The sequence below is a fragment of the Poecile atricapillus genome, chromosome 1, assembly GCF_030490865.1.
Source record: "Poecile atricapillus isolate bPoeAtr1 chromosome 1, bPoeAtr1.hap1, whole genome shotgun sequence".
NCBI lineage: Eukaryota > Metazoa > Chordata > Aves > Passeriformes > Paridae > Poecile > Poecile atricapillus.
The window spans coordinates 155,443,284-155,457,087 of NC_081249.1; the positions used below are offsets into that span (position 1 = coordinate 155,443,284).

Sequence of the window (13,804 nt, forward strand, 5' to 3'; positions counted from 1 at the left end):
TGTATTAAGTAATCTCCAAAGGTCCACTTATGTTTTATACTTAAAACTCATAAAACTAAATAATTTTAATTCAGGAGACTGAAGGACAAAATTCAGAAACAATAAATCAGTTTAAATATTTTCAGGAGTTGCCAAAAACGCTTGATGCCAGACAGTAGTTTTTGTAAGTTTAATGCAGTATGATATTAACTGGGAGTATCATACAAGAGCTGGCATGAAATGAGTAAGAAAGTCATTTCAAACCGGATAGTTAACAGATGCAAAAGTGTATGATTAGCAAGTGCTGGTATTTGGTCTCTTGTCTTTTGATAATTACAGGCAAGAATGTCCAAATTAAGCATATTGCCTCTGCAGTGTTACTTGAAGTGGTGCTCTGATGCCACTTCCCATCGTTCATGTGATTCCAGAGGAAGCAATAAGCATAAATACTGATGAATGGGACCATGTGAACCTCATGAGGTTCAGCAAAGCCGAACAAGGTCCTGCACCTGGGCTACAAAAATTCCCAAAGTCAGTACATACTGGAGGAATGGATGGAAAACAATTCTGCAAAGGCCTTAGGGATACTGGTGGATGAAAAGTTTGGTATAGGTTGTCAAGGTGCACTTGAACCAGAAAGCCAGTCATATCCTGGGCTGCATCAAAAGGAGCATGGCCAACAGATCAAGAGGTTGTTTTCCTACTCTGTTCTGGCTCTCATGAGACCCCACCTGGGTTACTGCATACAGTTCTGTCTTTTTTGTCCTCAGCACAAAAAAGACATCGACCTGTTAGAGTGGGTCCAGAGGAGGGACATGAAAACTATCCTGTGAAAGAAAGATTTGAGGTGGCTCAGCCAGAATAAGAGGAAGAAAAATTACTGGGAGACCTTATTGCAGCCTTTCAATGAAGGGAGTTTATAAAAAGGATGGGAAGATTTTTTTTTAAGAGGGTCTGTTGTGACAGGATTATCATAGAATAAGTTTGATTAACTGTATTCTTCTGTCTGAATAGTCTGAGCATTAGGAGCACTAAGCTCAAGCTGTAACCTCAGAACTAATGAAAAAGGAATTGGAAACCTTTACTTGGACTTTTTGTGGGATCCTAAGGTGGAACCTGTTATAGTGCAAGGGTGCATAAATCCATAACAGTACAAGGGGCAATGGTTTTAAACTGAGAGTAAATTTAGATTGGGTGTAAGGAATAAAACTTTGATGTAAAGGGTTGTGAGACAACAGGCTACGCAAAGAAGTTGTGGAAGTGTTCAGAGTTGGACAGGGCTTTGCTCAACCTGATCTAGTGAAGGTTGGTCCTGCCCCTAGCAGGGCCTGCCCTTAGCAGGGGATCTGAAGTAAATCATCTCTGATGGTTCATTCCAACCCAAACAGTTCTGTGATTCTGTGGAAAAATTGGTGGATGATTTTGTCCACAAGCTATTATTATGCCTGGTTTGTAAATTCAGTATTACACTGTGAAGAGAGCTGGAACTCATAAGATGACATTTTGTCATAAGAGTATGATGTTTGGACTTTATAAAAATGTCTGGTTCTATTTTTTGATTGATAAACCTAAATTAGTGTGGACTTGTGAAAATTTTTTCTGGTGTTTACCAATGGACAAAAATACATTCCTATCTTGAGTCCAAACTGTAATTATTGCCAACACGATACAATAAAAGACAGTAACCAAAATACAAAATTTATGGGAGATATCATGTTTTCATTAATTGTTATACATATCCTACATTAATAATATGGATTCTAAGGAAATGGAATTTAAAAGCTGATATTGTGAACTGTATTGTGACACTTGATTTGTTGTTCTTTGATGATAGATGGAGTAGTACAAATTCACTTTCCTTTCTAGAAAGAATTACTTGAGAAAGAGTTTAAATATATTGTTTTTCCTCAGTGCAGAGAAATTATTATTTTTTAGGTGATTAACCTGGAAATAAGGGTAGGTTCCAACACTTTGGAGCTCCAGTATCATTAACAAGCAGGCCAGAGGTTACCTCCCCTTTGATGATAGGTTCTTGAATCTTTGGTGAAGTGAATAGTAGCTCCTCTGGGCTGTGATTTTGACTTTGATTATTTTTTTTTTATTCCCTCCCAGACAGGGCTTTCTGGAATAGCATCCAAGGGTTTGGGGGTGGGAGTTTGTGTTTAGTGAGTAAATTTAAATTGTTTGGCTATTTCAACTAAGTACCAAATTCAGTATTTGCATTCTCAGTTACATTGCCTTCTGGAGCTTCAGCTGCCTGAGAAAATTATCCATTTCACCTCCCACAACACAGCTTTGGGTCCTCTGATCATAATGAACTTCTTTCCCATAAGAAATGTGTGTGGTTGAAAGTGCCAGTTCAAGTAAGTTGGTGTGAAATAGGAAAATTAAGGGAAGAAAAAAGTGTGGGAAGAAAAGATGAGTTGAGGTAGTGTAAAAGTGGAAAATATGAGATGGAAAAAGGCTGTGTTCAGACCTTTCCAGGAATTTTGTACAATGGGTTTTTGTTCATTAACTATTAACAAGTTAATTAGGGATTAACTAAAAATCTTCTTTAGACACAATATGTTAACACTAGCAGCACATGCTAGTTTAGGGACTTGAGGCAGCCCAGCTGTGGTAAAACACAGATGAGAAAGTTACTTCATCTTTCCTCTTGGGAAAGTTTCATAGCCTTTTTAGCACAGCTAGACCTTATCAGTGGCCACATTAACCCATTTACAGCTAGTTCGTATTTGCTTTCATTTGACTATAAAGATGTACCCTTAGCTCAAAGTATTATGTGCCAGTAGGTCAAAAGAATATTAGAACCTCACAAAACAAATGGATTAGCAACACCTGTGTTGTGTATGCAAGCAGAGCAGTTGAGTCCCTCTTGCCTGATTAGTTCTGGTTAGAGATAATCGAGTGGTCATAATAAGTCAATTAATTGGTGAACATACACACAACACAGCTTTAAAATTGTTTTGATTATGCCTAATTCTTAGTTTCAGTTCATATTCTTCAAAATATTATTTCCTTTATTACAAGTGTTTTGATTTTCAGTCTATTTCTGCCATTCACTTTTTTTTTAGTCATAATTTTTCTTAATAAAGCCATCATTCACCAAAATAAGCCTTTCTCTTCAGAAGCCATTTGTCCATGAGCTGTCACAGCAGTGTGTCTTTTCCTCTTCCAGCCATCTAGGTGCCTCTTCTTTCCTCAGATCCCTCCTCTCCTGCAGATGACAGACTCAATATTATGAAAGAATTATTCTCAGAAAAGTTTGAAACAATTTTTCAGTGATACTTACGAAAAATTTGGGGCAATTTTACTCAATAATTATATTTTATCCATCTTATTTGTAGAGAGAACATGCCTTGCAATAATATTGTATTTGTAAGGCAAATCCTTTGCATTGAAAGACTTGTTTGTCAGTATTCACAGAAAACTTACTGCATTTCTGACCTGTCCTACTACAGCATTGTTGAGTGGAAAGTTTTTTTTACAAGCAAATTTCTCAGATTTTTCAAGTATTATTAACAAAATAAGATGTTGTTTGATTTACAGCAGGCAATTTAAATTAATCCAAAACACCCTTATGCTATCATATTCATAACAAAAAATGTCAGGATTCAAATTGTTTTTCAGGAGGTTGTTAAAAGAAACAAGAAAAGTAGATAAACATTATCAGGCATTACCCATTAGTTTTCCTGCAGGATGTATAAAGGTTTTGGGTGACTGAAAAAGAAGTGTATTCTGTGTTGAGTTTGACCAGTCTTCATATAACTCTATATTTTAATTTAAGTATCATATCATATCATACTCTAAGAAAAATAATCTTGTCTGTTAAATTAATGAGCTTGATTTACAAATCACATAATTGTGTAAATCTAGTTCTTCAGATGGACTGAGCACAAGAAATATGTTTAAGGTTTAAAAGGTGATGTTGGAAAGCAGTAAAATACAAACAGAATTTAAAGGACTTTTATTTCAGTAAAATCTCAGCACACAGATTGTTGAATTATTGTATCAATCAAGTTATTCTCTTTATTGCAAATGCCTACTTGTATTATTTTAGATTTGGGTGTGTATAATAAAAAGTAATTCTTGAACAAACCAAATGTAATACATTATCAGTATAATTGTAAATTTAGTAAGATTCTTAAAATTCTTAAGAAAAAAGAAAAAATATATATTTACCAGTGCTGATAGAAAATGCAAAAGAGCTGGTTTAAAGACAGTGTTATCTTGCAAAACAAAACTTTGCTCCCAAAGTCAAGGTAACCATCTGTGTCCATGTCTGATTCAAATACTGTGTGGGGAATGAATTCTGATGCCTTTAAGTTCTTTTGCTAAAGAATACTGAAATATCTGGCTAAAATAACATCCTGAACTTTTATGCTTAAGGCGTTCAAGATGTATTTTGAATGGTGAATGCCTTGCTTTTTCTCTTATAGCCAGACAGGTAGCAAGAATGAATCTTAGCTATGGTATAATCAAATAAAAGGAATATTTTCCCTCACTACAGAATGAATCTTGAGCTAAATTAATTCCTGATGCTAATGAATGCGACTCTGATGAAGTGAGCGCTGTGTCTACACACGTTCTCCTTGGCTGTAGAATTTGCTTCCTGTTTTCTTACTACTAAGCTCTCACTTCCATTAGTTCTCTGTCTTCTGATCAAACATCTCTTATATTTCCCTCTTAGGCACTCTTGAAAGGCAAAGGAAACTGGACTTTTCTCACATGACTATTTAAAAGGATCCTTCAGTAAATGAAGAGGGGGAAGCACCTTGTGTTGTGTGCTGGAGCTGATAATAATAACAGAAAACATGTTAACTTATTTATAATTTATTTCAAGCTCATTCATCATGAACTTCATGAATTCTTTTAACCTTAGCAAAGACTTAAAGACTTCCATATTTCCAGTAAAGATTAACTGCTCTTCTTACTAGTCATTGGGATTTCCTAGTGTAGTGGTTTAGGTTCCCCAGTTTGAGTTTCCCGGCACCAAATAATGGTGATTCTGTTTCCTTAAAAACTGCTGAAACAGATTATTGCAACTAGTAGTGCACTTATATACATATATATTGAGAACACAATTCAAAGTGCTGGAAAATCTTTTCCACAGGGGCTTTGGATAAACTTTTTTTTTCTTTTTTCCTTAAATAAGCAGAAGTGCTTTTGAAAAGAAGCAGTTCCATCTCCCAGTTGTCATGACTTGACCAGTATTCTAAAGTGTCATAGTTCTTCCTATGAAGACTGCTTCATTAGGGCTTGGGGATTTCCATTGCAGCTTATGCATGGTCATTTTTCAATCCTCAGCAATTCTGGAATGCTATTTTTGTTCTTGTAAGAGTTCTTGATGGAAGTTTCTACTGAGAAATTGAGAACCATTTGCAATAGATTTTAAAAACTTCTTGTGGTTCTGCTACAGATGGTCTTGGTAATCTCCTTATATTTCTTCAGTTATTTTCTGAAATCACCAAATTCTCTATAGTTGCATTTTCATACAGTCTCTCTTATGAACAGACAGAAGCCGCAGCTGGAGGACAAGTAAAAATAATTGACTAGTGGCACAGTTGGTTCTTACCAGAATCCTCAGTTAATTACACGGTTCAGTTTTGGCAGCGGATAAAGATTTCTTCCCTGAAATTGTGGATTGATTGCAGACTTGTACCCAGTCTCATTTCCTTTATGAATCTTCATTAAATCTTTTCTGACTACATCACAAAAAGATAAAAAGAATCTACAAACAAATCCACCACCTACATGTATCAGCCATAAAGCCAATTCTGTAGAAGCAGTAAAGCTCTAAAGTTACCTTAGAACCAGAAACAACTTGAAACAATTGTCACTTACTTTGGTAGAATAATGATGCATTAGTCAGTAATTGTCTGGTTATATCATAGCTGCATTTTATATCCCAGGAGTGAATGTAGGTCCTACATTTGCCAACAGCAATATTTGATATACTTTCAAATTTTAGTGTTCATTTAACATAAGGAGATATGGTATTTTTCAGTGGTTTTCTTAGCTGGGTATGTGTGTGTGTGGGGGGGTTCTTTTACTTAGCCTGTGATAGTAAGACAGAAAAAAAGGAGTATGGTAGAAGTACAGCTGATCAAGACCTAAAACGGCTTATGCCATCAGGCACTGGGTTTTCTTCCTCACCATGTAGTATCTGCAACTCCTGTAATGAATTTAAATTACTTCTATCAAATGTGAAATTTGCCTTATTTCAAGTGTATGATACCGAGTGTGGAATGTATTACCTAGTTCACTAACATCTAAAGCTGTTAGTTTCTAAAATTACGTCCCACTTGCTGTCAGAAGAGGTTGTATGTATTTCTCAAGGAATTTCTTTAGTGGGTGATTTTAGCATATAACAAATGGTTGGCTTCCTGTGCAGACATTGGCAGTGATAGCGTAGTCCTCACAGCCTACAGTACCCTAACCCATTAACAGTAGAACACTGGAATCTTCAAGTATTGTAGATTTAAGAATAAAAGTTCATAGAAAGAACTAGATAGAAGCTAATAGAAAGAATGCTAGTTATAAAGCATCTTATTAAGTGTTTTCCTTATCCATTTACTTTTTTGTTACCACAGATGAAATAACTATTTTTTTTTTGTCTGTCAGGAGTTGCATTTTACCACTGAGCACTGAAAAAAGTTAAGTTTGTCATTAAAACGATGCAGTGAGCCTGTCAAAATCATGGGAGAAGTATGGAAGGAAAAGGGGGCTGTGCAAGAAAGCAGATTTCAGTATAGAAGGGTCTGGTAGGGGAATCTGGATATGTTTCAGTGTTAGTGAAAACAGGGAAGGATGTGAATTACAGCTTGCCAATTTTCAACACACCACTGTCTAAGGCATAAAAAGGCAATTGTATTGGCTCTAAGAAGGAGCAGCTTGCCTGTTTTGTTCACAGAATATTCTGAAATAACATTGCCAAACTTTAAGACAACAAAAGAAGGGGAGACATAACAAAGCAGGATTTCTTCTTGACTTTCAGGAATATTACACCTTGCTTCATGTAGATAGAACAGCTTTTGGTTGCCTTGACATACTAGTGGCATATGAAAGCCCTGTGGATGGATGGAGCGTTAGATTGGAAGTAATAAGGTTGTGCCTGACTTACCTCCGCATTTGTAGCAGATGTTACAAATGTCATAACATGAACCTTTGGGATCAGACTGGAAAAAAAAAAAAGCAAGACAACAGATGTAGGGCTCTTAGTTTTACCAGCAAGTATAGTCTGACACTATATAACACTGTTCTGACTTGATGTTAATACCCTGTCCTCCTCCTGAGAACAGAATCAGTGACACTAGCCATTTCTGTAGCATTGGAGCTGTAAAGGGGTGGCAGCAGTTTTCTTTTCAGTGCAATTTTGATACTAGTTTAAAAATAAAACAATAGAACTATTATTCCAGTAAGGGTCTTACTGTGATGTCTGAATAAGTAATCCAGACCTATCACTCGTTTCTTCATGCAATCATGACGCTTATGCATTTTTTCTGCTGATAGAGCCAAATCTCTCAAAGTGGACATTTATCTAAAGGCCTGATAAATTCCTAGGTTTTTAAGCCCTTGATTCACCCCACCTTTGTGTGTCCCTCTCCCTTGCCTCACACATCTGTCTCCACTACTTTCTCCTCCATACTTCTGTAGATTTTTTCCGATCTCTTTGCAGCAGGTGGATTTCCTGGGAAGGTCCTATCTCATGGTAATTGTTTTTCTTCTTCTGCTATTGATTTGAATTGGAAGTATTTGTTCTTTACTTTTTGCATTGTCGTCTACATGTTGGAGACTTTATGAAGTTATTAATTCCTTCTCTGTTTCTCACTAGTTCTTGCCAGAATTTCATGGGAGAGGAATAAAATAAATTCAGGAGTATGGGCCCTTGTATTTTTTTCCCTGTGCTTCAATGTAAAGCAGGGGTGATTCTGTCTGCCACATCACTCCCTCAGGTGCTGCCATTCTTGAACTGGAGGCTTAGCCCTCTCCCTGAAGAATTTCATTGTCAGGGAGAAGAGTGGGGGTTCTCCCATGAAGAATTTTAATCACCCTGTCTGTAGCCCTTTTGAAGGAGGCACAATAGTTCCTATAGTAACTACTACAGTGTGGGAGAAAGGCCAGTGCTCCCGCCCCCAGCCACAGATGGAGAACTCTCTTTGCTTAGATGACTGGAAATTCTTGCACAGCAAAGATTTCATCCTTTACAGTGAACACACACACACACACACACACACAAAAAAAAAAATCTCAGAAATAAACTCTTAAATGTACAACTATGTGCTAATTAAGAAACAGTGCTAGTTATCAAGGAGTGAACACAAAATATACTTATTTTGTTGCTGGGGTTTCTAATTTTAAGAAGTTCAGAAAAGAGGGAAAAAAGAGACATTTAGGACTTAAGAAACAGTCTCCTCCTCCCACGCACCCTACCCCCACCTCCTAAAGAGCAAATCCTGTGGGAAGGAGCAGACCTATAAACCAAATTGAAGGTAATTGGAAAAGGAACAAGCTCCTAAAACAGATGAAAACTTACACTATGACACTCACCTTGTTTCTTTTTTCCATTAATTTTGAATATTTCTCAAGGGAAACACATACTGTGTCCAAATCCAATGATTCCAGTTCAATTAACAAGTGATATAATGCCTTCTGCTTTTTTGACATTTCACTTTGATCAGATTTAAGTTATTGAAACTAAAAAAGCTATTTAAAAAAGTTTAATATTATTAAGCAAATTGAATTTAAAAAGCAAGTTTTGCTAAAAATTCTTTTAATTTCTGGAGCTTTTTCAGAGATGAACAACTGAAAATAATAAAGCACACCTGTAATTGTGTTACATAATACTTTCATTAATTAACCAGTATATTCTTGAAAACAAATAGATTATTCCATGGAAAATTTAGGTTTACTTTCTCAACTATGGATTCCCCAGTAATGAATTCATGCTCTTTACCAGTGAACAGAAGGTGGATATCCAGGATATGAGGCATTCTTGTACACAAAAATGTAGATTTGAAGTGCTATAGTTAGCTTTGTAAGTTGATTATCATATATTGCATTATACATCTTACGTGTATTCCTTTGCGACAAATTTGTTCTGATGCTTTATTGCTGTGATACTTCGTTGGTAGTGGCACAGTATTAATGATTCCCATAGCTTTCCTAAAGCAAGATAAAATACCTTTCCACATATGTTGCACCTCCATCTAAGATTTATTTCTTCTTCCCATCTGTGAAGGTGGATAAGAGACTTAAATTTTGGATCATATGATGGCTTACAGTGAGGTAACTGGTGACATAATTTAATTTCTTTGGATCCCGTTTCCAAATCAGAGGGCAACATCTCTGCTTACATCATGCTGTTTGTTCTTATCTCACTTTAGGTCAGGATTTAAGTATACATCTTGTATACCAGATGTCCTCAACTCCTAGGCAGAGGGTTTCTCTCTTGATGGAGATTTCTTTCAAAACTTAGAATCAGTCTTAAATGGGATAACAAGGAATAGTCAATGAGAAAAAAATATTCATCAAAGGGTATTAAACAATTATTTTTTTAAAAAAAGCTTCTATGAATGTTAGCATGCAGAAATACTGGAGTGTAACGTTGATTGCACTTCATCCTTCACTGAGAACGAATCCTCTGTTGTTCAATTTAGCCCTGAAGTCAGTGTCTCGGTCTTTTTTAAAACACAGCTTTTAAAAATTTCCAAATTATTCACTATTTCTCATCAGAAAGCCCCAAGATTTCAAGATAACATCGCACCTCTTCCTGTAAAACCACCTTGATTGCCACATTCGCCTCCATTTTCTTTCATGACCATTTGGAGTTGTTCATAGAAATTGCAAAAGATACATTTTCATCTAGAATCTACTCTACACCAAGGGAAATATAATACATTAGAAATTGTATTGCCATTTCTATAGATCTTTCTTTCTACTCTGGAACAAACAAACAAAAAAAAGAGTTACATTCTGGGAAAGAATATTTAAAAGATTATAGCCACATTCATGCTGTGAACTGTTTTGCACATACAGTCATCAGACCACTCTGCTTCTTATGCTCTCTCATCTGACATCATCATCTATTTTGTTGTACCTATGGCAAAAAATATTAGACAACCCTGTGTGAAGCTACTGTGCAATTAGCCTGATATGGTTACATATTTTGTGAATAAAGCCGGTAATTTTCTTTTTTTGGTGGGGTGTTTATAAACTTTCATATTTATGTAGATCTGCTCAGGCTTTGCTAATTAAAATCTGACTTTATTAGCAGTCATAATTAGAGCTCTTCAAGATGAGCTGTTTTTTTATAATTCTTCAGACAGCAGATTGTCTGAAAGGTTGTAGCGCGATGGCCCTATGTCCGCCTCTGCTTCCAAGCGTACAAAAAGTTCTTAGAAAAATCAACAAAATTACGTAAAAAATATAAGGACTTTGAGACTAATTGAGAGAAAGCTTTTAGGAGCAAATAGAGGTTAAGAGAAATTAATTTATAAGTTCAGCTAAGTTTTTTAACCATTATTAAAACAATAATAATAGAATTTAAAAACTCTTTGTTGGAATTTTCCAAAAGTTTCCAGAAAAGCAGTTTATGTTGAGGGGGTGTCATGCAAAGTCTCACAGAAGTTTTTTAGGGGAAACTGATAATTGTGCTCATGTTCTGCTCTTCCATTCCTAATTGTCAAAGAATACTGCTTGTGCTTTACTAGAACTCTGTCTTCACCAGCAGAAAGCCACAGTGAACATCAGTCTTTGGTCTGTGCTCCCACAACTTAGAACTGTGTTTAAGAGGAAATCCTTCCTCTTTAGGATGCATAGAAGTCTTTGTTAGGCAGTCTACATTTTTCTTCTCCCCTGCTTCCCACTTTTTGTAGCACAATTGCAAATGCTCTTGAGGTTGCATTAAGCATGCTTAGACTGCCCCCAAGACACTCTGAAAGGGAGGTGGTTCTTCCTTCACCTCATGCATAGCCAGATTAGTCATTGATGGAGGAATTTTAAAGAGGAACTAGTGAACAGTTAGAATTTCTTTTTATGGAATAGCCTTATGCCAGGAATAGACATGTCAGTTTGGATAGTAAAGGTCATAGTCCAAAGCCATGGAAAGTAAGACATTTTCAAAGACAGATTCTTCTGCTCCAGCACTACAAAGTGCACACATGAAAGCAATCTTTCTATCTTCTTGTCACTATTAAAAGTCAGTATTTAGTACAAATATTGTTTCAGCGAATTTTTTTATTAATTTCTGCATTCAAGCATTAAAGGTTGTCACCTAAATGTAGGCAATACAAAATATGAACACGTGTGAAAAGGTCTATTCAGAGATGTTCGTTCATACCGCTAAAATAGGAGAAGCTTGGAAGAACCTGGGTTTGGAACTTGTTTGCACTGGGATTCCTTCTACATTTTGATACACATGCTTCAGCTTTCTCCACATCCTAATTTCCCCTGCTTCCTGTAAGTCAAAAGAAGAAATTTATGTCATGCATTCAGTATTTTGTTTCTGTAAAGAGTCTACGCTTAAAAGGGAATCCACATTTTTAAAAAAGATGTGCATCCACACCTTTAGGTCTGTGAAGGTTGCTGAGCTACTTTGATTTATAGGTGTTGTGAAATAAACTTTAAATCTCTTGCTTTTCAAGCTTTCTTTGAGCGGCTGAGCTGTGGCTGCTGATGGTTCCATCCAGAGGGTGAGAGATTTAGATGACTAGCTGTGGCTTGTGTGATGGAAGCCAGTTCAGTATTTATAGTTTATATTTTGAAATTTTAGAATAAAATAACATCAGGCCTGCTTTTTAATTCAGACATTTCAGTCTATGTCTTCCTTTTGTCTATTGGCATGCCAACAATTCATTCAATACAAATAAGAGGTTTTGTGCTGTGACTGGACTGTGAGATTGCCATGTTTCTGGAAGGTATCAATGTAGTATGCATTTATATATCCAAAATAGCATATTTCTTCTGCTGCAAATAGGTATCAAGAAAACTTGAAAGCTCAAGAAAGTTAAAGAATAAGACAATGAATCCAGATGAGCAAATAATTTTTTCCCTTCTTCTATATTTGTCTTAATATTCTTGTCTCATTCCTCAAAATATGAAGAATAAAAGTTATGGAAATGCATGAAATAAGGTGCATTTTTCAAAAAAGAGTTTCAGCATGGCTACCAGAAACGTAATAGTTTTCTGGGTAACTCATTATCATGGCTGTAAAATTAAGAACCATCATTAGAACCCATATCACCTGACTAAGAGCAAGACACATAAATTCAAGAGTCGCCATGCTATAAAAATGTCAGTGAACTGAATGGCATGAAAGTATTACAAGATATTTGTCTATGTGTATACTAGCCACAAGCATGCAGTCATTGATAGAGGATTTAAGTGACAAATTTTAAGGATAAGATCTGACCCTCTCTGGTTTTCTAGTTAACTCACTGACCTTAAAGTGATTTCACTTGAGGTATAGAACTGAGGGTCCCAGTTGTGAAGGACTGATGACTTACCTGTAAGTGTCATTTAAGGTTCAAGATACTGTTTTAAAGAGTGTTGCACTGACTTCAGGCACTTCATTCAAATTATGATACTTAAATACTAAAAGCCCTGCAATTGACATGATAGAATTGGATTCACTAAGTAATGAATACACTTTAAAATGGTACAGAACGGTAACGTTAGGATATGGGCAGGAAACATAAAATTAATTCAAAGGTAAATTCCAAATGGTGGTGTGTTCAGATAATGTGTGGAAGGTATGACACAGTCTAGATGGATGAATGAAGGGACCTGAAGGATTTCAGGGAAGTCTTGCAGGTTTACAGGTTGGGGAATTTTTTGGTCTTTACAATGTCTTATGAAGGCTACTATGAAGCAATGTCTAGCAAGCCAAAACTGAATTTGCTTTTTTGTTTCTGATAGATTATAAATGAAATAACTGTTCAAAGCATCATGCTGACAGAAGTCATGATCAGAATGCTGAAAATCTTTAGAATGCTATGTATTTTGTTTAGTCCCACAACTAAAGGTAAAGTTTTTCTAAGAAATACAGTCTTGAATATTTTTTTTTCAAGGTGTTAGTTTATATGTCCTTGAATATGAGAAAAGAGGAGGTCTTAGAAAATACCAGCTCTACAGCAGTCTCCATTTGTAATTATGAGCTATTGCCTGAACCTATTAGCTATGAAGCCACCTGTTTGCCCAGTATAAATAGCTTAGAATTTCCTGCAAGGAAATTACATGAAACATCAATAAGAAATGATATTACATTTTCAGGTCAATATGACTATCATTACTTGGCATTTATCTTTTCCTACTGATATCATGTTTGGCAGCCAGTATCAGAGAAGACTAAGAAATTGTTGCTCTGTATTTTGTTTCCGTTGGTGTTAAATTGGCCTGTTCATTAATGGCAGTCATTCATTCTGCTTTTTTTAGTGGATCCTTGATATTTCATTTTTCTTCTCATAAGTTGTAAAGACAGCAATACATAAAAATGGCCTAGTGCTGTGACGGTTTCAGAGGCATTAGTCTCTCATCAGGGTCTTGGGATATAAATGCTTCTGTACACACTTTAGAAGAAGAAGGGTGCAGGGTGAACTTTGCCTCTTCTCTCTGCTATGGATATGCCTGGTTTTGTCATGAAGATAGGCAAGGAAGTTTCCTGCAGCCCTGTGCTGTCTTTTCTGTGCTCTGGCTTTCTCTGATCATGTGGGAAAGGTAGCCTAAGCCTAAGAAAGCTCAGCTTATAGTAGATGTCTATGGTTACATGCAGACTTAATTTCTGGCTTTGTGTTCCTGGCATTTAGAGTTTAACAAAATATTAGTT

At 36.0% G+C, this 13,804-nt stretch overlaps 1 protein-coding gene across 2 annotated transcripts in view; it reads left to right on the forward strand.

Annotated features, from left to right (window-relative positions):
- NPAS3 (neuronal PAS domain protein 3) overlaps positions 1-13,804 on the forward strand; it is a 587,887-nt gene that overhangs the window by 279,098 nt on the left and 294,985 nt on the right. The gene's annotated exons all lie outside the window — the stretch shown is intronic.